This window comes from Protopterus annectens, chromosome 13.part0, assembly GCF_019279795.1.
Source record: "Protopterus annectens isolate FY-2018-M chromosome 13.part0, PAN1.0, whole genome shotgun sequence".
In the NCBI taxonomy this organism is placed as follows: domain Eukaryota; kingdom Metazoa; phylum Chordata; order Ceratodontiformes; family Protopteridae; genus Protopterus; species Protopterus annectens.
Genome location: NC_056747.1, coordinates 545,736,435 through 545,762,592, shown reverse-complemented (window position 1 = coordinate 545,762,592; position 26,158 = coordinate 545,736,435).

The following is a 26,158-nucleotide window of genomic DNA, read 5'->3' as shown; positions in this document are numbered from 1 at the left end:
TTACCAGTGCATTATGCTCTAGACTGCCTCTTCCTCACTGTTTCATCTACCTCTTTATTCCCCTTTGTGTTGTTTCCAGGATTCAGTCCATCATTGACTATATTGAATTATGAGATGGTCCTTTCTGTTTGGTTTCTGTGTGCTGTGCATATGTGCACCCTGGCTATGCCCCAGCACACTGATTCTTTATGCTAGTTCCTGTAAATCCTGTATGTTTCTGTTTCCATTCCTCCCTCCCCCCAGTGTGATTTTCATTTCCTGCTCATTGGTTTATAGGAGGCTACTAGGCTATTGACCCCGAGGGTCGTTTTAAGCCTAACCTATTACACCCATTATATTTCAAGAGAAAAAAAGTCTAGTCTGTGCCGTAGATTTATTATTGATGATTGCCCATGTCCAAGAGGGATGTGGGAGCTATTCCTGGCAAGAATTTCTGGTTTCCTATCCATTCATCCAGGCTCCTTTTGAACAGAGTCATAAAGGTGCTCTTCTTAACATGAATTGGTAGCCTATTTGGCAACCTCTGTAAGATTAATTTGTCTCTCCAGCATGTCCTATTTAAATCACAGGCCAGATTTAGGTCACTGGAGCAGATAATTCTAGTCCCATTTGACTTATGATGCACAGCAACTTCATCAGGTAGGGGTCAGAGATTGCTCTATAAGCCAAGCAGCCTTTATGCTACTGAGAGCTACTTAAGAGCACACAGGTACACACTCAGTCCTGAGGCTGGGTTTCTCCTCTCTCTATCCAGGCCCAAAATAAGACTCCCCACTGACACAGCTGTAGAGTTGAGTCCTTAGCCGAGTTTTCTAAGCCAAGTCTTGCACCACTCTCACTGTGAAACTAGTGCTCTGTGTCCATGTTCCAAGTAGCTGACAAGTATACACACACACACACACACACACACACACACACACACACACACACACACACACACACACACACACCTACCTGGAAAAGGCTGGCACAGATATAACAGCTATGCCTCGTCTGCCCAGACTATAAGGTAGGTAATGCCATCAGAATATTCCAAAGCCAGCTACTCTAAGGTTGTTACCAGGGTACCCAATTGTACTGAGTAAAATTAATACTAATACAAATGGTAGTGTTTGACCAATGCAGCAAGGCTTTCAAGAGTGACAACAGTGTCACCAGACAAATATAAGTACTCTCAAAGGTTAAAAGATTCTCTAAAAGACCAGCCACAATGAAAAGTTTAAATATATTTAATAATAAATTATAAACAAACCTAAAAAAAACTAAATATCTATTTGCAATAAACACCAGAGTTTGTCACAGGAAATATTAAAAAAAAAAACATTTAACTAATCTCACTATATTTTCCTGACTGATATAAGAATTACGGTCTCCTAGTTCACTTACTAGAGCAAAGCAAGATATGACGTGGGTGAATGGCCCTTCCTTGTCAGGTTTCATAAACTCAGACTTCTGTCTCATCTAGTTCTAAAGCATCATTTCTGTGCTGGATTACAGAATACATCTGGTCATCTGACTCTGGTTCCCACACTAACCCCTTTACCAGAAACTGAACCAGAATCTAGCACGTGTGTGTCATATACACAGAGCTTTGCTAAGATGTGTTATAGCATCTGGAAACTATAAAACCATTTCAAAAACTTCCACCCTTCCAGAGTAGCAATTAGTTCACCCTTAAGGACAAAACAATAGGATTCCTAGTCCTGGTTTTCATGAATGTTTTATCTCTGGCTGCAATCATAACTGTAAGATGCAATATTTATGGCCTAAACTGGGAAATTTAATTTCAGACTATTTTTCAAAGCTAGCTGGACTGAGATTAACCTCTTCTCTTCTGGTATCCTCTGTTACAATATATGCATTTCAACAGTTGTAATACAGTCTGACATACAGATGTATTTCTTTTCTGTCCAGCAGGATCCACTGTTGATGCATTTTCTTTTTTTTTTTTTTTTTTTTTTTTTTTTAAACACAAGCAACTTTACAAATACATTTTCAGCACAAGCGCCTGTACAAATCAGTTTGATATACAAATGACATAGAATTAGAATTCTTTACAAAACTCCAGCTAGCTATCCTGGCATATGTTATGCATCCACTGCCCTACTTCTTCTGGCAAGACTTCACATCATCACAGCTACCACAACAGAGAGTTACCATTCCATCAATTGCCAAATAGTGTGTGGTGCATGGTGGTACATCACCAACTTCTCTGCCCAGCATCCTGTCAGTGTGCACGATTCTAAATCTGGCACACCAGCTTATTCTACCACCTCTTCCTCCATAGTAAGATGCCCAGGGATCACCTTGTTGGTAAGTGGAAAATATTTTTTTCTTTTTTTTTTTTCTATTTAGAAGTTATTCGTGGTAAAATGTATTGATAAATACTAAACCACTTTTTCTTTGTTTTGTCTCCCTCCCCTTCTGGATCTTTCTTTATTCTTTTTGTTTTCTTTCAGGTGATGCTGGATATCCAATGGGAGTGATGGTTCATGACACCAGTGAGAAATCCAAGTGGAGCTGCTGAAGTCTATTACAACATAGCTGTGTCCCAGACCCGTATTGTCACTGAGAGGGTCTTTGGCCTCTTGAAGAGTCATTTTATGTGCCTGGATGAGTCTGTAGGTGCCCTTCACTTTGAAAACACTATTGCATGCAGGATATTTATGCATGTTGCATTCTGCACATCATGGTCATGCTCTAGTCTGGTGGTGAAGTGACCCAGTCCTACTACAACTAATGGTAACTAGCTGGTAGCAGTAGTAAGGGGAAACCATGCAGCAGGCTCATGCATGGCATACAGCTGCACAGGTAAAGAGGCAGTGACTAGTCAAGAACTATGGACCATGACATTCAGGTTAGTGTTTCCTTTCTCATAAAAAATGTATAGAGTATAATTGATGTAGGCACTGATATCTGTGGGCTGTGCTGTTTGGTGCATGGTCTACTGTCACTGTTAATCTGACATTCCTTGTCATCCTTAATTAATTTTTTTTTTATTTCACAACAGGTACTCGTATTACTTTTGTAAAATTCATGCCTGAGTGCTCACCGACTCTTCAATGATGTCATAAGGCATCATATAGGGAACAATCACATTTTAACTGTTTAGCATAATACGTTCAGTTGAGGTGGTATTCCTAAGTATCACATAGTGAATGTCCTCAGGTGGTACAATTATTTCAATATTTAACATGAGCTAAAAACATATCATATTGAGTTTTGTGGTACGCAATGTTTCCGCAGTTTGAATTACTGCATATTTCAACTGACATAATGCTGTCTATTAAGGTACTGCATATCAGATTATTTCATTTTGTCATGCAAAATTAATTTGTGGCCTCAGACACAAAAAAATCAGCACTTGTACAGTGGTACGATAGAGTGGCAGCAGTATTTATTTACATGGCAGGATACTCATTTTAATCTTTAATTGTCTTATTAGTGTTCCCTGAATACTTGTATATTACAACTTTTAAGTTGTAGGTTATTGCCAGCTTTAATAATGATAATGCACAGGGCATTAATGGTGTTAATCACTCCAATTTTATGTAATAGCATACAGCTTTCTTTTAACAGTCCCATGAGGTCTGAAGCAATACCATTAAAGGAATAAAATGTACACTGTTGAAAAGTGTCCTAAGTTTCCCCTATCTTTTTTTTTCGTTTTTCATTTTGGTTTAACTTGAAGGGAAATAAGTTATTAAATAATGTGGCACAGTGGGATAGCATTGTCACCACACAGCAAGAGGTTCTCTGGTTCGATTCTCAGCCTTCTGTGTGGGGTCTGAATGCCCTCCCTTTGTTCATGCAAGTTTCCTTTAAGTGCTCCAGTTTCTTCCCCCGTTAATTTGTAATAAAATTGCGGACCTACATGGCTGGAAATTACACTCTTTCCCCAGATGTCCTACCCAAGCTCTGCAAGGCATTGCAGTTACTGCTGCTCTTGCTTAGTATATATGTTTATTTCTTTAAACATTTATTCATATATGACATATAAAAATAGATCATCATACTGCGCTAATATTCCCTTTAATGCAAATTGAAGTAGTAGGAGTACATTTTCCTTTAAACTCTTACACTTTTAAATGCGTGCAAAGCCTGTCTGTTTGTGGGAGGGATATTTTCTAGACTCTTACCATATACTTTCAGTGTGGTTCTACTTTCAGCTATTATGATCTGCATACTTAAGTTGCAGTTTTAAGTAACACACTGTGAATTTTCTATGGGAAAAGGCAGAAGTGGTGCACATATACAAATAACAATTGAAGGGCAGTTTTCACTTTTTGAATTCAATCTTCATTAAAAAAACATTTAACATTACAGATGGATTAAGAATATACACTTCATGACATTAATGTGTGCTTTGATAATTTTTTGCTTAATACGTGCATCGTTAGAGATGTAAACAGGCATCTCTCACTAAACTATTTTCTGGCCATTCACTTGACACTGCAACCTCCACGCTGGCTAGGGCATGGTGCCTGACTGAGTTCAGCCATCTTGTACATGCGGATGATATTAAGGAAGAAATGACGATACTATATATTTATTTATTTACTGATATTTGTTTACTGGGAAAGTTGAATATTCAGCAAATTCAGGATTCTCTTCAGTGGGTAGAAGACTTAGTGCCTTAGTAAGTACCTAGCACAGGCCCCTGCCACTTAAACATCAGGGTCCTCCACTGCAATGCCATCAGGCAGTTGAAACATTTGAGGTTTTGTGGACCAGGACTAGTTTTAGGCTGAACCCCTCTTCACCCTTCTCCTTCCTTCATCCTCTCTCCTTAACTCTCTTACCAATTCCCACCCACACTTCCCTCTTATATAAAAAAAAAAAAAAAAAAAAATTTGAAAAAATATGGAGGTCTATCTCCCCAGCAAAAACATAATACCCCCTTTCCCACCTCATCCAACACAGCTGTTTTCCTTTGGTGTTCTCCTCTTTCTTACATCTTCCCTTTTTCACTCTTTCCTCTGTCCCCCTTTCCGTTCTTTTAAGAAACCAATCAGGGTATCAACATAAGCATAGTCCTATATAAAACATATTAAACCCCTTTATTTTTTAAAAAATCTGCACTATTTACCCATTACCTAATGTCTTTAAAGTATGACTATGCATAGACTTTTTCATCCTTAATGTCCAGCTGTCTATAAAATCATACTAAGTCTAAGGCTTTCACGTAGTCCTTTGTACATACTTAATTAACTTTAGCTACTTTGTTTTAGCCATAAGTGTGCATAAGTCTTAAAATGCTTTTGCATTTCCTTCAGTATGAATAACCTTTACTTACTGCATTTGCACATGTGTAGCAGCACTCTTCGCAGACGACCACTAAGCAAGTGCGAAACCTAGGACTATGAACACCACCCTTGATTTGTCTATTCCATAAGCTTCTAGTTTATAAACAACATCTGTTTACTTAGGTAAATGGAAGGGTTACTTCTGTTTCTTCAGTGCAGTCTAATCAATACTGCCTTTGATTATATGGTGCTGTTGTACACAACATCTTCCTTCTCAATCTCGAAGTGTTGCCTGGAAGTTTTTAGATATCCCAGACTTATCCAGGTACATGAAAATTGATTGCATAAGTTAAGTTTGATAGTCAAACCCTGCCCTCATGATACTGTATAGCTAGAACACCAAATGAAAATGTAGTCAGAGAATAGGTACTTGGGTTGATAGCTTCCTCTGTTTTGATGATCATGTGACAATGAGGTTACCAGGAAATCCTCTATTTAACCCAGCTAATTGCCAGAGGAATATCATCAAGGTCTAACAGGGTAGTCCCTCCCTTATACTCAGCATTGATCAGGCCAGTTATGGTGTGCAATGACCTCTTTGGGATGCATTTCACTAAACCTATCAATCAATTAGAAAGAATCCAAGGGCTCCTAAACAAACTGATTGCAGGCCTAAAGTGCCTGAGCTATCAAGAAGGGCTAAACACTTGTTCCCTTTATGTAGTGTCTCACAGACTTTTGGGGGAGATGTCTGCCTTTCTTACTGTCCATTAAAGACCCAGTTGTCTAGGACATCCTATTTCTACACAAGTTCAATATCTCCAATACAAGAACCATGGATCTAAATCCTCACCAACAGATGAGAGTAACAGGTTTATAACCCAGTACCTCCCAAACCTCTGGAACAAACTTCCCCTGCATGCTAAGCAATGGAACTCACTATCAGCCTTTAAACATAACCTAGATGACTCAAAGGTCATCACAAATTTACTCTGGAACTGACAGTTATGGAGATGCAGCCTGATGGAGGGTATTGGCATGAATGGTCATAAGACTCATGACCCTTGAAACCTCTATAAATCTATGAAACTAGAAAGGTAAAACAATGAAATCCTGATGTACTTCATGTGAAATGCATCCCGTGTGCTTTCTGGATAAAGGATAGTTAGCAATATTCTGAAGAAGAGAAAATGCTCAACTCAGATTTAACCACTAGCTATAATCATCTAAAGCGAAGGAATTATGATTATGAAAACTGAGATCTCTAGTAATGATGATTTAACATGTCATTATCATTATTATAGGAACATGCAGAGAGAAATAATGAACAGAAGTTCTTATGACAGATGCTTCATATTCCACAAATCAGTGAAAAGGATGTTAAAAGAAGCAGGAGGCAGCGATACTACACAATTAATGGAAGTGCATGTGTAACACAGGAAACATACGCTGAAGCTGACAAATGACAAAATTACTTCTACCAAAGCACGGTTTACAGCTGGAATAAACTGCAGTGAGCAACTCATTTTAAAAGATCTGTAAACTTTCTAAGGTATGTAAGACAGATTTTAGCTTACCAAAATAATCAGAGTCTTATGGGCTGTGATAACTCTTAGAATCCCTACAGACTAATAAGTGTTCATGCTTATTAAGTTAGCACATCATAAAACATTATGTGATTAGTGGCCTATTAAACTTTATAATAATGCATTCCTCACCATTAATTTACTGTAATATATATATATATATATATATATATATATATATATATATATATATATATATATATATATTTATTTGACATTTGTTGGCCGGGATAGTCCGACTGGGACAGAGTCCTTTTTCACCGGAGGCCCGGGGAGAAAAGCTCCAGTATACAGTAGAATAATACAAGAATTCAAAAATTTTGCTATTTACATAATACTCAGTAGAAGAATGCAAAAATACTAGAACACAAATTTTGCTAAATACACAGAGTAATGATAGTTAATTGCATATAAATAAGGAGGCAAGTGAGAGTTTTAACACAGATACATTTAGATGGCAGCTTTAAAGTTGTAATGGAGTTAGAGCAGATGTAGGGTAGTTGAGGGTGATGCAAGTAGGATAAGTAGGGGGGAGCAGTGGGATTTGGGGGGAGTTTGCAGAGTTAGTGAAAAGGGGTGATAATGAGTTGATAGGATTTGTGGATTAGCAATTGTGAGGGTCCTAGTATGAAATAGGTGGCTTGCAAGGAGTTGGGAAAGGTTTTATACATACTGTCAAGAGTTAGGTAGGAGAGAGCAGGCCTTGAGGTAAAAGGTAAGGAGTGGCAGGAAGGTGTGGGGAAGAGGAGGGTTGATATGTGATAGGGAGGGATGATGAGATAGATAGGAGGCTGATGAAGGAAAGGTGAGAGAGGTGTGAAGAGACCAAGATGTGTACTAGGTTAAAGGGGGGAGGTTGCAGGAGCAAGTAGTGAGGTGGGTAAGGTAGTGTTTAAGAGATATTTTGAAAGTATGGGTCTGGGGTAGGCTGCTTAGTGTTAAGGGAAGCTTGTTCCAGAGGATGGCTGGAGAATAGCTGTATATAATCGCAACTAATACTGAATTTAGGTTTAATTTCTAGACCCTTGAATTGCACACTGTGTGATTTTCAGGACATTTACTAGTGGGCAATGCCTGTAAATGCACTCACCAGTCATCATTCAGTCATATATATACATATTATATTATGTGTGTGTATTCATATACATATACATGCATACACTATATTTTTATTCATTTGTTAATCAGCTGACATGGGAACACTGTTTGGTTAACTATTTACATGCCAGTCTGTTACCATTGTATCGGATTATTGTAATCCCACTATTCTTTTGCCCTTGGGGTCCAGATTGTGACTGAAAAGGGTCTCTTGACCAGTTCACTTACTCAGTTACCGAACCAAAACAAACAAAATTAAATGGCTTGCTAAGACTCACAGATCTTACAATGAAAACTGAGGAAACCAAGTTCTAGACTGCAGGATGTTCTTAGCTCATGGCCTTAATCTTCTGTGCTAAACAGTCAGGACTGTTAGGCATCCTATAAATGTAGCATTTGGACAGTGGGACTTACCTGGCTACCTAGCAATAAAATAAAATGTTTCCAGAGCTGCCACAAAACAGTTGATACTTCAGTTTAAATAGAAGCAGTTAGCAAATGTGGATGGCTTGAAGTATGTGTGAATAAATTTGCCATTATGAACAGCAATGACTTGATCTGATTTGCAAGCTATGCTGTTAGATTATGCTTGTCAGAATTCTGCTTCCTTCAGTTCTGCAGGCTATAACAACGGAGGATAGATTAGTCACAGTTTGTTACTTTAATCACATCATTGTTAAATCACTGTGTCTGATGTGCCATGCAGCTATGAAGAAACAATTCCGTTTCCTGAGGGATGCACTAGAGATAAGTCTTTGTGTGGCGCTGTTAGAAATGCTATTACAAAACAAGCAAGGCACCAAGTGAAATGTTTCTAATGTATTCTGCTCAGTAACAAGAGAAGACTTTGAAAAACATTTTTGCAGATAGCACCATTGTATCTGTACCTGTTGTATGGCAAGGTAAAGAAGAAAGCATAGATTGTTTTTACTTCAATCACACTGCATGTTTCATGGCATTCTCATGTAAAGCTTCAGCGTATGTATGCGGCATTTTGGTTTGAGCAGTAACAATTATCCATATGCCCTAAATCCTGTGTAAGTCAATTGGTTGAATGCTGCTTTCCTTGAAGTAAAAATAGCCAGTACAGATGATTAAAATGTATTTGATCAAACTTTGCTTGTATTTGTCTATGCAAGATCACTGCACAGTGGAAGATGGGGAATTTTCCCTTTCTGCACTGTAGTGAGATCTTAGAGTTGATATGTATATTGTATATATATATATATATATTGTTGTTGTTGTTGTCTTTTGGCTGTTCCCGGTTAGAGGTCACCACAGCGGAACTCCGGTCCGCTAATGATTGGCAGTAGATTTTGACGAATGCCGAGGTGCCAGCTCAACGTTCAACCTTCAACAAAGGCACGCCCATTTACGCATGTCTTTTGAACGCCCACCCAACCTTGGGAAGGACAAGCAGACTCCACATAGAAGGCACTCCTGCACTCCAGCCAAGAATCGAATGGGAGAACCTCTTGCTGTGAGGCAACAACACTACCGCTGCATGTCACCGCATATATATATATATATATATATATATATATATATAAAGTTGTAGAGGGGTACCTGCCCCCTGCAAAAATAGTGATGTATTTGTTTTTCTTTTGCTTTTATGCATTTGTTTTGTAAGAATAAATGCTTGTTGATTTGTCAGTCGGTGATTGTAAGATTCAACCTCTTAAAATATAATCCCTAAATCAGATACACTAAAAGATGTGATAATTATGATTGACAAGCATCTTAAGTTTGAAGGTAATGCTGTGTCTGTTATCAAGAAATGCTATGAAATGATACATTTACAATGCGCCACCTTTAGCAGGGAGAAGAGATTTTGTTTCATAGGTTCATAAGTGTATACTAGGCTGTTCTAAGCCTAGCCAATCATCCCAATTGTTTCCCACATTTTTAAGTGCCTTATAGGTTATTTTAAGGGGTATATGTATGCTAGGGGCAATATTTATATGCTGCCTGTATCCATTAGAGACATGAGTGCTAGACCCAGGGTGTATTTCCAGTTTCCCATTCACTGGTTCAGGTTTAGGGTTTCCATTATACAAGACTTCAATTAGGCCACACATTGCATATTGCTGGCCCATGTATATTTGTAGTACATCATTAATAAATAAATTATTTAAGACAAATGACTAAGGTCTAAAATTTAAACTATAAGGCCTGGTTGAAATCTTTAAAATTGTTTTCAGATAATTTCTTTATTGATTTGTCCGTCATTCTATGTTAAAAGCAATACCTTTTTATGTATAACAGACAAAACCTGAAAATTTCTATATAATTTAGTAAGATTGTCAGCAAATTCATCCACTTTCAAGGCATACTGATAGTGTGTATGACCCAAATCTTTCTGGATACCCAAACCAGTGGTGGATTTCCATTTCCCCATCCAATTGTCGAAATTGCAATTGAAGTGGGATAGGGAAAAACTCTGCTTCACATGGATGAGAGCTTGTTCCAGAGGTCATCTTTGAGATACATATCTGTCTCTCTCTAGCAGGTCTTATTTATATGACAGACAAGGTGATATGTCATTTAGAGTGGAGTCCAAAAATGCCTTGTGTGCCAGACATGGATCTCACCTCAGCAGTCTGTGGGAGACAGAATACAGAGATAGGGTTTGGATATGGTCTGCATAAGGCATGTTATTTATGCTTTGTATTTTTTTTATTGAGTAATCCCTGTGGGTATTCTGATTGTTGGATGTGCCTGGTTAGAAACATGCCAAATGAGGCATTGTATTCATTGACATGTCATGATGCATGCCAAATAAAGTGGACGACTGACTTCCATGGATCTAGCTGCCATACCTTAAAAAAACTTAAACCAAAAATAATTACCAAATGTGGAAAATAAAAATGGGTCATCTGGTTAGTAATGCTACTTTAATAAATAGCAAGCACTGTCATCTCCATACAATTCACACCTGAGACATCTGATGCAATTAAAATTGAAGTATTGAAAGAAGTTATAGCCTCACAATCGCATGACAAAGTCACACAATTTATTGCAACAAAAACTAAATATAATTTAAAACTTTTTTAAAATGACTTTTAAAGTTAATACTAAAATTAATGCCTGGGGCAAACAGGCATTTAATAAAACCTGCCAGAACAATTTGTTTATTGTCAAGCAACAATTCAGTATCACCTCCCCTTTCAATTATATAAAATATATATTTTTAAACCATGCATACTACATTATGCTTGTATGAAGCACTCACTTCATTTTTTTATTTTAATATCATATTGATGATCATACGTTGTTAGCTGCCTTTTGTTTTTTCCCATATAGAATGCCTCGATGTTCAGACAGTTGCATACACCACAAAATATGAAGTAAAAGCATAGAAAATGCGGGGCATAAGCCCTGTTTGTATTTACACAGGAAAAAGATGATCCAAAACAAATATCCATAAACTGGAATTGTGGCATTTGTAAATTACAAATAAAATGTACAGAATTGCACATCCATTCATTGCTCTTCTATTAACAATCATTGATCTATCACCCACTTTACAAGCAACCTTGGGGGCTGCTTGTAGGATGTGCTAGTGTTTTGCAATAATGTTTCTAACTTGACAACTCTCAACAGAATATGCTAAAGTTATAACTGGATACTCCCTTGAAAATTCTGAGGTCTTGTCACTATCCATATAATTTATGTATGAACAGTCCCCTAAAACTGTAAATGGATAACCCTCAGCTTAAATCCATGATGTAATACTTCAAGCCCCTTCCCAACAATGACATTATTGGCTGTAAAACTTTATCGTCTACTAACCTAACTTTAAACAGTTAGTGTTAAAATAATTTATTAAAATATTAAAGTAATTTATCCTGACCCATTCTGTCCACATGATAGCACCTTACAACCAGAGGGTATAGACTCACTCACACCTTTCATGAGCCTACCTCTTAATATTTTAATTTTCATCAGAATGAAGACATTAAAATATATATGAAATAAATAATGTTGATTTTGAATTTTAGGCTAAATATTTTAGTAAGAGTATATTTAAGGCATTACTTGTAAAATATTGAAATGTTACAGTTAATATGTGGATCTCATAGGGAAGGGTGTCTTTAAATGGAGGTGTGTGTTGTCACATGATTGATGACTTTATTTAAACTTTGCATTTGTACATGTTTGTTATCTGAAGAAGTCTCCCTATAAGGCGAGACGAAAAGCGCTTAATAAAACTGATTTTATTTTTTACTTGTGGGTGACCAGTGGAGTGATTTCCTAGCTTTTTTAATCCCTTCTGTAGTTTGTCCATTATTGCTGAAGTCATTCACTGGCACCAAATAAAACATTTCCCCCAGTAATCATTTTAGTAGTATATCCACGTCTGTACAGGCACTTGTCCGCTTGACCTCATTTTATCTGCCCAGTGACTAATGTCCATGCTGGGTCCACCAGTTAATCTCCTACTATCCAGGAGTTACTTTCGAATTGTTATGGTCAAATGTGAATCATAAGGGTGTCCTTGGGGGCTTGGCCATCTTTCCATCCAACCAGTGTCATTTTTCTTTTATATTCCCTACCCACTTCCCTTCTCCTACTCCCATGAGCTCATCAACTATGTCAGCGACAACTCCACTCTGTGGACCATGCCTCCCCTTTGGAACCATTATCAGTGAATACCCTCACGGCCAGGATGGGCTTGCCCATGCCTGCCATTCTATCAGTTTTCCAAGCTGCTAATCAAACCTAGGTCACCTGAACCATAGTTGGGACTTTATTGCTGTATGCCACTGGACCAGTTTTACTAGATGAATTTATATAACTGATTGTTGTCTTAATATCATCATCCTCTATAAACAAAACACTGTCTAAGAAACTAATACTCATTCCATTCCATACACTAGTAAATTCCAAAAATTCAGTTGTATTATTTAACTACTTAAATTGTCCCACTCAAATCACTCCTCCAAATAAAACATATCGCCAATAAAGTGAAAGTAAAAACAACACATTCAAATTGTATACATTTTCTTCTCCAAAAAGCCATAATGAAGTTAGCATGACTCCAATCATTTTATAAATAATCCCATGTTCTAAAAATGGAGTCTTTTATAAAAAAAAGTTTTGTTTAAATGCCAACCCTTTTAAAACATTAGCTAAAAGCAATGAACTTGATTTGCATTTTGAGCTTTTGAAAGAAACTATACATCTTAAAAACAGATCCCCTTAGTTTTTATGGACATTTAGTGTCCCAAATATAGTAAAATGAATCCAAAAACTGAAAAAAATTATATAATTGGCTAATTAATTAGCCTTTTTGTAATCACATACACATTTATAGATTACGAAAGCTGCTCACTACTTAAAATTAATAAGAGACATATTCTGCTGTCATTTAGTAAAATTCATCTCAAGCCTCTTTAATATGTTGAACTGGGTCCTAACAAAGGAGATAGAAATTGTTGTACTTTATTCAAGTTGAGGAATAATGCAACTCCTGTAAAGGGGGAGAGCAATATTGAGGTTCCAAGAACTAAAACATAAAGGGCAGATCCAACCAATGTAATAATTGTTCAGTAATTGTTATATGCTTATGTTTTATTATCATCAAGAATCTCCTGAGCTAAATATTCATGAGAGAGGTTTGTAATCTAACCCTCATCTGATTGTTATACCCTACCTATTTAATTTTGTTTGTATTTGCTTACATGCATATGTCATCCAGATTAGGATACATGAGTATTATAGCTTGCAAAGATGTAACACTGCAAACTAATATTAAATCATCTGCGTATTCATTTATTACATGATATCAGAATGAACAGGCAAGTCTAAAAGATAATATTCAAAACGTGCTGGGCCCCATAATATAAACTTGAGAGGTCCTAACTGAGTTATAATAATAATAAGTAATGCAGTGATTATCTATCAGTCAAAAAGCCCTTGATTGTGTCAACCAAAAAGGTGTTGCTATTGTCACTTATAATTCAAGTATCTATGTTCTTGAAACATAAGTTAGGAAATATCTTATGGACAGATACATTAACTGTTTAGTAAAAATAGAATAAAAATAGCAATTCTAATACTTGCTGTAGTTTCTATGACTTTATTCATTTTACATATGTTCATGTCTCTCCCAACTGCCTAATCAGGTAATGGTGATCACATTAAAAGCAGTCCACATACATTTTCTTTGAAAATATTTGTAAATTTCCTATGCCAAAAGCCAAAAATAATCATAAACAGATAAATTCTGACATCACAGATATCATACTCCAATAAGACGTGAAAAAAACATTTTCAGACTATTTCCTTGTATGATCGAGGAACTGTTTATTCTTGGTTATATGTAAAATTACCAGTTCATACTTCAAATGTATAATAACAATTTCATGATTTCTAGCTTATATGGTAAACATATATTCTCTACTATTATACGTTATTAGATTTTTTTTTGTAGAATTTTGAATATTTGCCATTTTAATTTGTTTGAAGTCTTCTCTCATGTTTAGCTTATATTTTAGGTAGTAGAAGTAGGATTCACGCATACATTTCTTTAAATCCTTCAAATATGTTAACGTCTCACCAATATTCTGTTATCTGTCTATATGTCCATCTATATATGTGTGTGTGTGTGTGTGTGTGTGTGTGTGTGTGTGTATTTTGACATAAAGGTGATTAACTACAATCTTTCTACCAGATTTTTTTTCATTTAAAGCTATTTCCAACTAGTCATTTTCTGATAATCATATTAACTTAAACCCTTCATTGATATTTTTAGCTGAAGAATTTGCATTCTCACTTTTCATACTTTATTCCTGTCTCAGATATAGAGCTGTGAATGATTCTAGAGGTGTTATGTATGTTTCATAAAAGTTTAAGCACTGCAGTCAAACAGGAGTTATTTTGTTCTCATATTTCTGATTCATAACAAAACACATTAAATTCTCCCTAGTAAACTGTTGTACAAAACTGGGATTGTACTAAATACTAAAAAGTGTAGCATCAGTATTTTGTGTAGACAGCCCATCACTTCATCATATTGTAAATTCAATATAGCACTGCAGAATAAAAATGTAGTTAAGGAACTGAGAGCTTTGAATTGATACCTCCCTCCCTTTTGACCATCATGTGACAACAGTTGTCTTTTCTATTTAACACAGCTAATTGCCAAAGGAATAGCATTAAGATCTAAAGAGGTAATCACTCTCTTATAGTCAGCATTGATCAGACAAATTATCGAGTACGATGCCCCCTTTGTGGTGTATCTCACTAAACATGCAGGGTCATAGGTATTTACTAGGCTAAACAACCACAAGAGCCTTTTTAAGCCTAGCCATGCATCCCAAATCTCTGACAAGTTCTGATACCCTTGATAAGTGTAAGCATGGGCCTGGGAGATGGACCATTTACAGGTTACCTGTGTCCATTTGAGACACAGGTGCCAAACCATGGATGAGTTTCTGGTCTCCCATCCAGTTGTCCAGTTTGCACTTGAATTGGGTTAGGGAGGAACTCTGCTTCACATGGATGGGGAGCCTGTTCCATAGACAGGAATGTATCCCAGAGAATACCCCATCTCTCCAGCAGGTCCTATTTGTATCACAGGCAAGATTTAAGTCTTTAGAATGGGTAATTCTGCTGGTGTTTGTTTTGTGGATATGTGGGAGGTCCATCAGAGTGGGGTCTGACAAATGCCGTGTATGCCAGGATATACAGAATACAGGGATAGGGCCTTGACGTGGTCTGCACAGGACATTTTACTTACACCCTGTATTCTTTTAGTGAGGAACCTCTGTGGACATTCCAATTGTTGGATAAGCCTGGTCAGGTATATACAAATGGGGGCACGGTACTCAGTGATGTGTCTGATGAAAGCCGATGACATACCTTTGTTAATAAGTTGCACAACATAGAATGATTTCCTCACCACTGTAGACACGTGATGATCAAAGGATAGATTACTATCTGTGTGTCCCTAAGTCCTTGACTACTGGGTCAACTCTAAGGAGTATGTTGTCAATATGATAGTTACCAGGGATGGATGACTTCCCAAAGGATACTATTATGCATTTCTTGACATTTAGATTTAGTCCATGGCTCTGACACCAGTTTGTGTCAGACCCACCTGGAGAACATTTGTGTCAGTGTGAGATTCAATGACAGCCCCTAATTTTCAATCATTTACACATTTAGTCAGCCAGAAACCACTGACATTGGCTTTGACTTCTGCAAAGAAATTGCCAAAAAGGAGATGTCCAAGGACTGATCCCTGAGGGACTCCACTTGTGATAGCCTCTTTGTAGAGGTAGACTCCCCGATTCTAACTTCCTGGGTCCTGTCTGTGAGCCAGCTGGCTTTCGGGGTGACATATGGGGTTTGTACCTTACCTCGGGAGTTTGTCAACAATGCCGGAGTGGGGTATTGTGTCAAATGCCTTGGCCAGGCCAACGTAGGCAGTGTGAACGATTTTGCCCTCATCCATTGCATTGTTGACCTTCTCAAAGAAGTCCACCAGGTTGAGTAGGCATGATCTGCCCTTGACAAAACCAAATTGGGTTGGGTCCAGTGTCTGGAGGTTTACTAGATCTCTGTTGATCATCTCCATGATTCTTTCCATGGCTTTACATACAAGACAAGGCTGCGTCCTACATAAACTCCAAGAAGAGCTAAACCCAAACATAAAACTACTGTTCAATCTCAGCCTTACTACAGGATATGTACCCAAAGAGTGATGTACAGCAACAGTGGTCCCTCTCCACAAAGGTGGTGCCTCAACGGATCCTGGAAACTATCGCCCCATAACCCTGACTAGCTTGGTCTGCAAAGCTATGGAAAGGATCATCATGGACCTCATAAATAAAGATATTGGGGACCTACAGACACTGGATCCTACCCAGTTCGGCTTTGTTAAGGGCAGATCCTGCCTCTTAAACCTGGTTGATTTCTTTGAAACCAAGGCCATTGACGAGGGGAAGGTGGTCCACACAGCCTATCTGGACCTCGCAAAAGCCTTCGATACAATACCCCACTCAGACATTATAGATAAGCTCACTAGCTTAAATATAAACCCCTATGTCACTAGATGGGTTGCAAACTGGCTCAAGGACAGAACCCACATGGTTAGAATTGCTGGAGCCATGTCAGACTCCAAACCAGTTACAAGTGGTGTCCCACAAGGCTCAGTCCTGGGACCTCTCTTGTTCGGTATATATTTCTCGGAGGTACAGGCCAACACGGAAGGACTGTGGCTGACCAAGTTCACAGATGACTGCAAACTGGGCGCCATAATCGACTCTCCAGCCAACACAAGCATCCTCCAAAAGGGTCTCATAGAAACAGACAACTGGTGCCAGAGCCATGGCCTCAAGTTAAACGCCAAAAAGTGTATAGTCATCCCCTTTGACAAAAGCAAAGTGCCCACAAATTACCACATAGGTGGAAATCCATTAAGTACAGAAGAAGTAATTAGGGACCTGGGGACCCAAGTTGATAGCAATCTCTCATTTGACAACCACGTGGCCAAAGTGGTTAGAAAAGCATTTTATATAGCCCACCTAATCTTGAAGGGATTCACATCTAGATCAGGGGAGGTCATCGTGCCTCTTTACTCATCCCGCATCAGACCCATAATTGAGTACAAGGCCTCTTTTGGGATGTACCTTACCAGACACCTGCAGCAACTGGAAAGACCCCAAAAGTACCTCACCAAGAGGATCAAAGGGCTCAAACAGATGCCATACGCTGCCCAGTTAAAGAAACTCCAGCTCTACTCAGTGGCATACCGCCTGCTCAGAGGCAATCTGTACCTGACGTATAAAGCCATGTCCAACCCGGAATTAATGGACATGCTGCACCTCAGAAAATCCAAATCCCATCGAGCTATGCGCTCGAGAGACTTGAACCTCAGCACTGAAATAAATAGGACATGCTGGAGGGACAGATTCATAACCCAGAGGCTCCCTTCACTCTGGAATAAAATCCCAGTCCGGGTTAGGCAGAGTCCCTCATTGACTCTCTTCAAGAGGAATCTTGATGAGTGGATGGGAGATCGTAGGTTTACCCCGGGTATCACTTCTGTGTCACTGTTAGACAGAGGCACAGTATACTAACCTCGAAAAAGGGCATAGCAAAATTAATTTAAAATGGGTGGCGAAAGCCAAACACACTCTGGCTAGGCTTATAAATGCCCAAGGGCAAATAGCCTAGTATGAACCTATGAACTAGGAAGATTTATGGGTCTGTAATTTTCAGGGTCTGTAGATGACCCACCTCTGTGCAGAGGGATGACTGTTGCCTTTCTCCATTCATGAAGCACAAACCTGTTTGGAGACTACAGTTAAATAGTAATTCCAGAGAACTTAATAGGTCATGTTTCATGCTATTTAGAAGGCATCCTGGGATATTGTCTGGGCCCATTGATGCAGTGTTCTTGGTCTTAGAGAGTGAAGGACCTGTTCCCTAGTGATAGTAGGGGGAGTTGTATTTGATGATATTTCCTGAGGGGTACAGCTGGAGCTGAATTTATCAGCCAGGAGGTTTGCTATATCTTCTGGCTCAATATAGGTGACTCCATTTACTGTGACTTCTGCACACAATTGTGTATTGCCTTTGAAGTTACTGACATAGATAAAGAATGCTTTATGGCTGTCCTTGGCCTGGAAGGCCAAGCATACCTCAAATTTGGCTTTGGTAGACTTTATCGGATTTTCTTGATTGATTCATTGATTGGATTCTCTTATTGCCATTGCAGTGTGAGCTACCAGAGTGGCATAACCCACTGGTTAACACACAGGTAAATGATCTGCTGATTCTTGTTTTCTGTTTTGGAGCAGGTAACTGAAAATATTAGGGGTGGTTCTTTTAAAGATGGTGTTGAACAAAAAGAAACTATGTGGCAGCTAAGGTTAGGGGCTGATAAGCAGCCCGGTATGAATGATTCCATTAATATAAAGTGTTTCTTAAAAATAGAAGGTTAAAAAATTTAAAATGATTTTTATAATATATCTTTGCAGATTTTTGTCTTTGTGTCTTTAAATAACATAATTGTTTAATTGATATTTAATTGAATTATTGATTAATTCTAGGGGTTGATATATAATGTGTTGTAACTGTACTCTTAATTCATTCTGAGGAAGTCTCTTGGAGACGAAAGTGATAATAAATTGTGGTGTTTGCTAATACAGGTGTTTTCCTCCTTTCCTTGTTCAGCCAGTGTGGTGGATTTATTTTTTATTGATCTTCATTTCTCTCCCTATATCTCTAGCACTAAACTGTCCTCTTTCTCACCATTATTATGATGGCTGGTCAGAAAAAAGAACCAGTCATGCAGCATTTGCATATATTCATCCCATATAACACACCACCTCTTCAGTATTATGGAGTTCTTCCGGGCTTTCTGCCATTCACTCCCTAACTGTGGAGTCATATATGTAGTGTGTATATGTCAGATTACTGTGTGTCCTCTTTTTCCTCCAGAAAACCTTGCAAGAAGCACTTCTCCTTCCTTTTTTAAACTTTCTATTTTAACCAGGGCACAAGTGATGTTCAACTATCATTTATCTCTTTGTAGATCTGTGTATGTATACATGCAAATCTTCCTAACCAAAAAATAAATAAATAAAATCACAAGCCTAAAGTTCCTGAGCTACCAAGAGAGGCTGAAAGTTCTATCCATGTTTTCAGTGTCTTATAGGCTATTCAGAGGAGATATCTGTTTTTCTTACTATGCCATTACAGACCCGGATGTTCTGTCACCTACAGCAGCATTCAATGGCTTCACCACTACTAGAACCAAGGATGAAAATCTTCACCAATAGATAGACAAAGCAAGTACAGTGAAAGGTGTATAACCCAGCACCTCCCTAACCTCTCAAATAAACTTCCCTAGAATATTAAACCGTAACCCTTGCTATCTTCCTTTAAACATAACCTAGATGACTAGATGGGTCTTTACAAATTTACTCCGTGATTGACTGGTATAGCCCTCCTCTAGAAAGGATGTGTATTCTCAAGTAGTATATTGGCAAGGAGTCTTAACACTCAATATCACTGGAATATCTATGAATCTGTGAATCTAAAATTAGCTTTTGGTGTGATACAGATAGTGCAAGAAAAGAAGGTAAGCAAGTTTTACCTTTGTCACAGCACTATATCAAGGCACAAGAACAATTAAGAGAAGTGTTTGACAAAGGAGTAACTTTAGACATTTCTAAATCCTGAAACAATGTTCTGTAAAGGTCGTAAACGAAAGCCTTTATAAGGCATAAATATACAGAATACATAGACATTAGGGGTATAACAACAATTGTAAATAGTTTATTTTACTTACTGACTGACTGATTAGCATGTGCTTACCAGAAAAGTCCAACTGAGGGAAGCCCGTTTTCAGCAGAGGCCCAGGAAGAAAAGTTCCATTATGAAAACTTCTTATAAATAGACCACACAAGTACAGTAACATCCATATATCTGCACACCCCTTTTTTTCCCCATTTTTACACATGGGGTCAGACTGTGACATCAACAGTGACCATCATCTAGAGCCAACATTCACAGTGCTAGGTAGCTAGTCCTACTACAGTAAAATATGAATTATAAAATGAATACAAATTGGTGCAAAGCACCAACCATGAAAATGGTCAACAGCTTACATAGAATCACACAGGTTTAATAATAAATCACAGTTTACACAAGTTCACCAGTACATAGGTTTTGATTACCAAATGTTGATGCATTGTAATATGATAGTTTGAATGTTTGGGAAAGTGAGGTAACGTGAAAAGGTAGATGTGCAATGATGAGAAAAGGAGATCCAGTATAAAGTAACAGTGCTGGGTTAAGCGCGAGACAGAAAAATTCTAGTAGCATAGAAGAGGTGATAAAAAGAAAGTGAACTGAGCATAGTGCAAGTAATGTATTGGAAAATATAGTGAATGTCGCATTAGTTACTCAAATTGTGTAAGGCAGTATTGCAGTCCAAATACAGTAGGGAAGTTACTGATTGTGGTAAGTAGTGATGGAGGATTTGGAGATAGAGTAGAGAAGAGAGTTAGAGGAGTGGGATAGATGGGAGGAAGACTGTAGGACCAAAAGGAAGATATATAAATAACATGGAAAGGAAAAAGGAGGTGTTAGATAATGCAGACAGAGATAATTACAGCACTTGTAGAAGAGAATGTGTAAAACTGGATTAGTTGACATATGGTTGGTGATTAGTACAAATATGAGGCGATTTTAAAGTGGGAGGTGTAAAGCTAAGAATGGTGGTGGGGACAGTAAGTAAACCGTTATATAATTTCCTGGTACTAGACAGCATTTGCAGAGCCATAATGATTTGAATTGGTGTTGGAGTTTTGTATTAAATAGGTGAGATCGGTTAATTAGTCTCGGTTTGGAGTTGAGGACATCTCCACCTTGGCTATGGGGTATAGTAGATAACAGGAGTAGTTTGTTAGATTGAAGACCTCTGTCAGGTGTGTATTTCTGCACAAGAGCTAGTAAGGAAGGGCATTTGCTTAGATGACAAATGATGTGAGCAGTGTTTTAGCTGAGAGAAAGTGAGGCATTTGGGCTGCTCCATCTAGTTTAGTTATTTTTCAGCTATGCAGTGGTATGTTCTGGATAGGAAGTGAACAAAAATAGCTACTTTATTATAGGATCATTCTAGTTTATTATTTGGGATGAAGGAAGGTTCATGAATATGGGGAAGTACATAATAGAATCAGAAGTAAGTAGACAGAGGTTAGTGTCTTTCTGCCAATGTCTGTCAAGAAAGGGTTTGCTCTATAGAGGAGTCGTGGTTTTTGTTATGGCAATTTGAATGTGTGGGTTGAATTTTACCTTATCTGTAGTGACTCCTAGAAGTTTAGTTTGAGGAACTGCATCAACTGTAGTTCTGCCAGATGAAGTGATTGTAAAAGGAATATTGTATTTGAGAGGTACATATGGCTGAGTAACATTAATTTTATTTTTGGGAGTTAAGTCAAAGGTGTGCATCCAGCCGCAACGTTTTAGTGTTTGTGGAAGTTTCCTGAGTTTGCTTTTGCAGTTCTTCAAGGGTGGAGGCTGAGCACATGAGGGTGGAGCTGTCATATTGGACAGTGTTGGCAATTTGCTGGCTGAGTGAATGTTGTGAACAAAGATGGGGAACAGAAGAGGACCCAAAATGAAACCTTGTGAAACTCCTACTGAGGCTTGGAGGAAGGCAGAGAATTAACTTGATTTCTGACATCTGATAGGTAGATATGGAAACTGTAATGGTAGATATGGAGAGGCCAAGATTAACCAAGGCTAGTTTGTCTGGGATTTTTGGTTGTAGAGTTTCCTGGTGCTGGATAGCAATATCTTGTTGAGGTTTACTGTATTTAGGAAACTGAATAAGGCAGTGTTAGTGCTATGGAAAGGTCAAAAGCCATACTGAGTTGAGGATGAGAGATTAGAGTCCAGAAGATGCCTATGAAGCTGAGAGTGAATGCATTTTTCAAGGATTTGTGACAATAAAGATGAGGATAGCAAATATGCTGGCAGTTGATTAATTCTGTATGGTTAACTCTTATGTATGGCTATGAGCCGTTTTGACAGACTGATATAGACACTGTGTGTATATCTTCTCCAAAAAAGGAAGCCAGTCTGGTGGTCCACTGCCATCAATAAACTCTACAACAGAAGGAAGAAACTGTTGCATAAAAAGGTGAAGTCCCAATACTGGAAAAACTCCCTTATTAGCCTCAACAAAAAGTTGAGATCCCTCATCTAAACCTCTAAAGCCAGCTTTGAAGGCAGACACTAAAAACAACCACAAAGCCTTCTATAGTTGTATCAAGAATCTCCACGGCAATACCCAGGTTTGCTCTGAGTTACTGCACAATGGTACCTGCTATATTGAGCCAACAGATCTTGTAAACATACTGGCCAACAGATTCAATGCAAGCTTTACCCCTCTCTCCCCCAAAGGGCCAATCACAATACCATAGGAATGCCAGGTACCCAGCATGACTGCGTCACAGGTTAAAGCTGCATTGCCCAATGCCAAGAATACAGCTTCCATGGAACCCGACAATATCCCTGGATGCATTCTACATGAACTATAAAGTGAACTGGCAACACATCTGTGTGCTCTCTTCAATCACAGCCTCACCTCAGGCTTTGTCCCTACTGAATGGCACACTGCTACAGTCATCCCTCTCCATAAAGGGGGAGCTACTACAGACCCTAGGAATTATCGGCCCATTAGCCTCACGAGTCTGATATGTAAGGCTATGGAGCGCATCATCATGGACCTAATTAACAAGGATATAAGGAATCTCCAAACTCGAGATCCCACACAATTTGGTTTTGTGAAAGGTAGATCATGTCTGCTCAACCTGGTTGACTTCTTTGAGTTGGTCACTAGAGCTGTGGATGAGGGCGAGGCAATTCATACACCCTACCTTGATCTGGCCAATGCCTATGATACCATTCCCCACTCAGGAATTATTGATAAACTCGCCAAACTAGGCATTATCCCCTGCATCACTAGGTGGGTTTCAAATTGGCTCACAGAACCCACAGTGTGAAAGTAGTGGACTCCAAGTCAGACTGCCGACCAGTCACGAGTGGAGTCCCACAGAGCTCGGTCCTGGATCCTCTCCTGTTTGGCATGTACTTCTCCGAAGTCCAGGCCAACACAGAGGGAGTCTGGCTGACCAAGCTCACAGATGACTGCAAGCTGGGAGCCATTATTAACCCCCCCAAGTGATGTAGACATCCTACAGAAAGGCCTCACTGAGACCAATGACTGGTGTCAAAACCATGGCCTTATGCTTAATGCCAAAAAATGCGTCACCCCCTTTGAGAAAAACTCAGTTCCCACTAATTACCATATTGATGGGATTCCACTGAACACTGAAGGCATTATAAGAGATCTGGGGAAATAGGTTGACAGCAACCTCTCCTTCGACCACCACATTGCCACTGTGGTCATAAAGTCCTATGTGGCACATCTCATTTCCAAGGGTTTTGCATCCAGGAAGAAAGAGGTCAGCATCTCTCTCTACTCTTCTCTCATTAGGCCAGTCATCAAGTATAATGCCCCATTTGGCATGTTACCTCACTAGACACATACAACAGCTGGAGAGGCCACAAAAGTACCTCACAGAGAGGCCTTAAACACATGTCCTACATGGACAGACTCAAAAAACTCCAGCTATTCTCTGTCTCCTATAGTCTACTAAGAGGCAGTCTCTGCTTGACTTACAAAGCCATGTCTGATCCAGCTCTGTTAGATATGCTACATGTAAAGAAATCTTGATCCCTCCACACTACATGCACCAGATACATCAACCTCATTACCACAATCAACAGAACATGCTGGAGGGACAGGTTCATAACCCAAAGACTGCCCATGCTGTGGAATATACTTCCCATACATGTCAAGCAGAGCACCTCACTGGCACTCTTCAAGAGAAATCTTGATGAGTGGATGGGAAATAGAAAGTTCACCCCGGGGATCACTCCAGTGGCTCTACTTGATAGAAGCACTGGGAACTAATGAGCGGCATGATGCCAGGGCACTTCCATGGGCCAGGCTGGTAAAGGCTCCAGGGCCATTAGCCTAGTACACATCTATGAACCTATATATATTTCTATCTCTCTTTCTTTATACACATGTGTGTGTGTGTGTATGTGTGTCTCACACATCTAAGTACACAAACCAGCTACAGGTGCTCGAAACCAGCCATATATCCATCAACTAAGTTCCAGTACTTACAATATAAAATTCAAACTTTAGCAAACGTCAGTACGTATTATTTAGTCAGCAGTCTGTTAAAACAAGCACTCCACTCAGTTGTGTTTGCGGTTTGAATTAAGAAAGTGCTGACCGGCAGTTCATTCTATTTATATTTTGCAGTCTATGTGGTGGAACAAGGCTTGTTGACAACATTTCTCAACAATTTAGTAGTTGATAAAGATGATTTTTCTTGCTTTATATCTGAAACCTTGGGCTCAATGGCTTTTGGTGGTGATGCTGATGTTATAAGGGAGTTTAAGAAGCTCATGGATAATTCTAAAAAGCTTAAAGCTACCATATGGCATATTAAACAGTAAGAAGCATATTTGAATGCTGGTATACCACCAAGAGGTTTACATGTCTATATAGAGCCTAGTGTGGGCACTGATGATCTGGTTTTCCTGAGTAAATGGCATAGTATACAGAAGACCGCATCTAAGTTGTTGAGCTTCTAACTGGTTACTACAAGCAGTAGTTGGACATTATTAACAAGAGGTTGGACTTAAATGTTGAATCAATGCAAAAGTTTATTGATTTGAATGAGTATAAAAGTATAAATTGCAAATATATTAAGGACATAAATGCTCACAAGTCTGAGTTGAAAGCTCAGAAGCTAAAAAAAAAAACATTTGATAGAGATCTGAATGATTACAAAAATAATGTTATGTGCTCATGGAAAGATGCTAAATGTGCTGCTCATGTTGTTTATGGTGACTGGAAGAATGGTAGATTTAAATGAAAAAAAGGCCATTCTATACTCAAAAGCCTTAACAGTTACAGCAATTTGAAGTCTAGTGCTTCTGATTTTTCATCCAATCTTTCTAACACAGACATGGAGATAGAGGTGGCTGATTTGTTCGATATGACTTCACTGCGCAACAAAATATCCAAAACACAGAAGTGGCCTTTAGATAAGCAGGATAGAAACATAAGGGAGGATGTCAAGACAATGTTCAGGACATTAACCCAAATGTGATTGATACTGGTTTGCGTGATAATGAAAATGATTTGCTGTTTAGTTTTTCAACAGCTAATTTGTCTAATTCAGAAATCTGAGTATTGAATAAAGGACTGAGCTTTGTACCGTCATTTAACGTAGGTGAGTATTCTACTGTTTTGGACCTTAAAGAATTTTGTCTTACCTTAAACTTAAGATATTTTATAGTCAGATAACAACAGTAATGTTTTTGATGCATCTTTCAAGTTTTAAAAAAAAAATCTACTTTTCAGCCACCTTACCACCCAGATGTGAGAATGTTTGAACAAAGGTGATCCATGAGCTTCATGCAAGTAAGAACTTGATTTTTAAAAATTTTCGTTGCAATTTAACTAAGAATGAAAAGTTAGCATTAGACAGTTTAACTGTGAATAAACAAACTGTAATAGTTAAAGGGTGGTGTGGTGGTTTTATGGGATTCTGTTGACTATGAAATATAAGTTCAAAGACAACTGGGGTGCAAGACTTCTTATTGTAAGTTATCTTT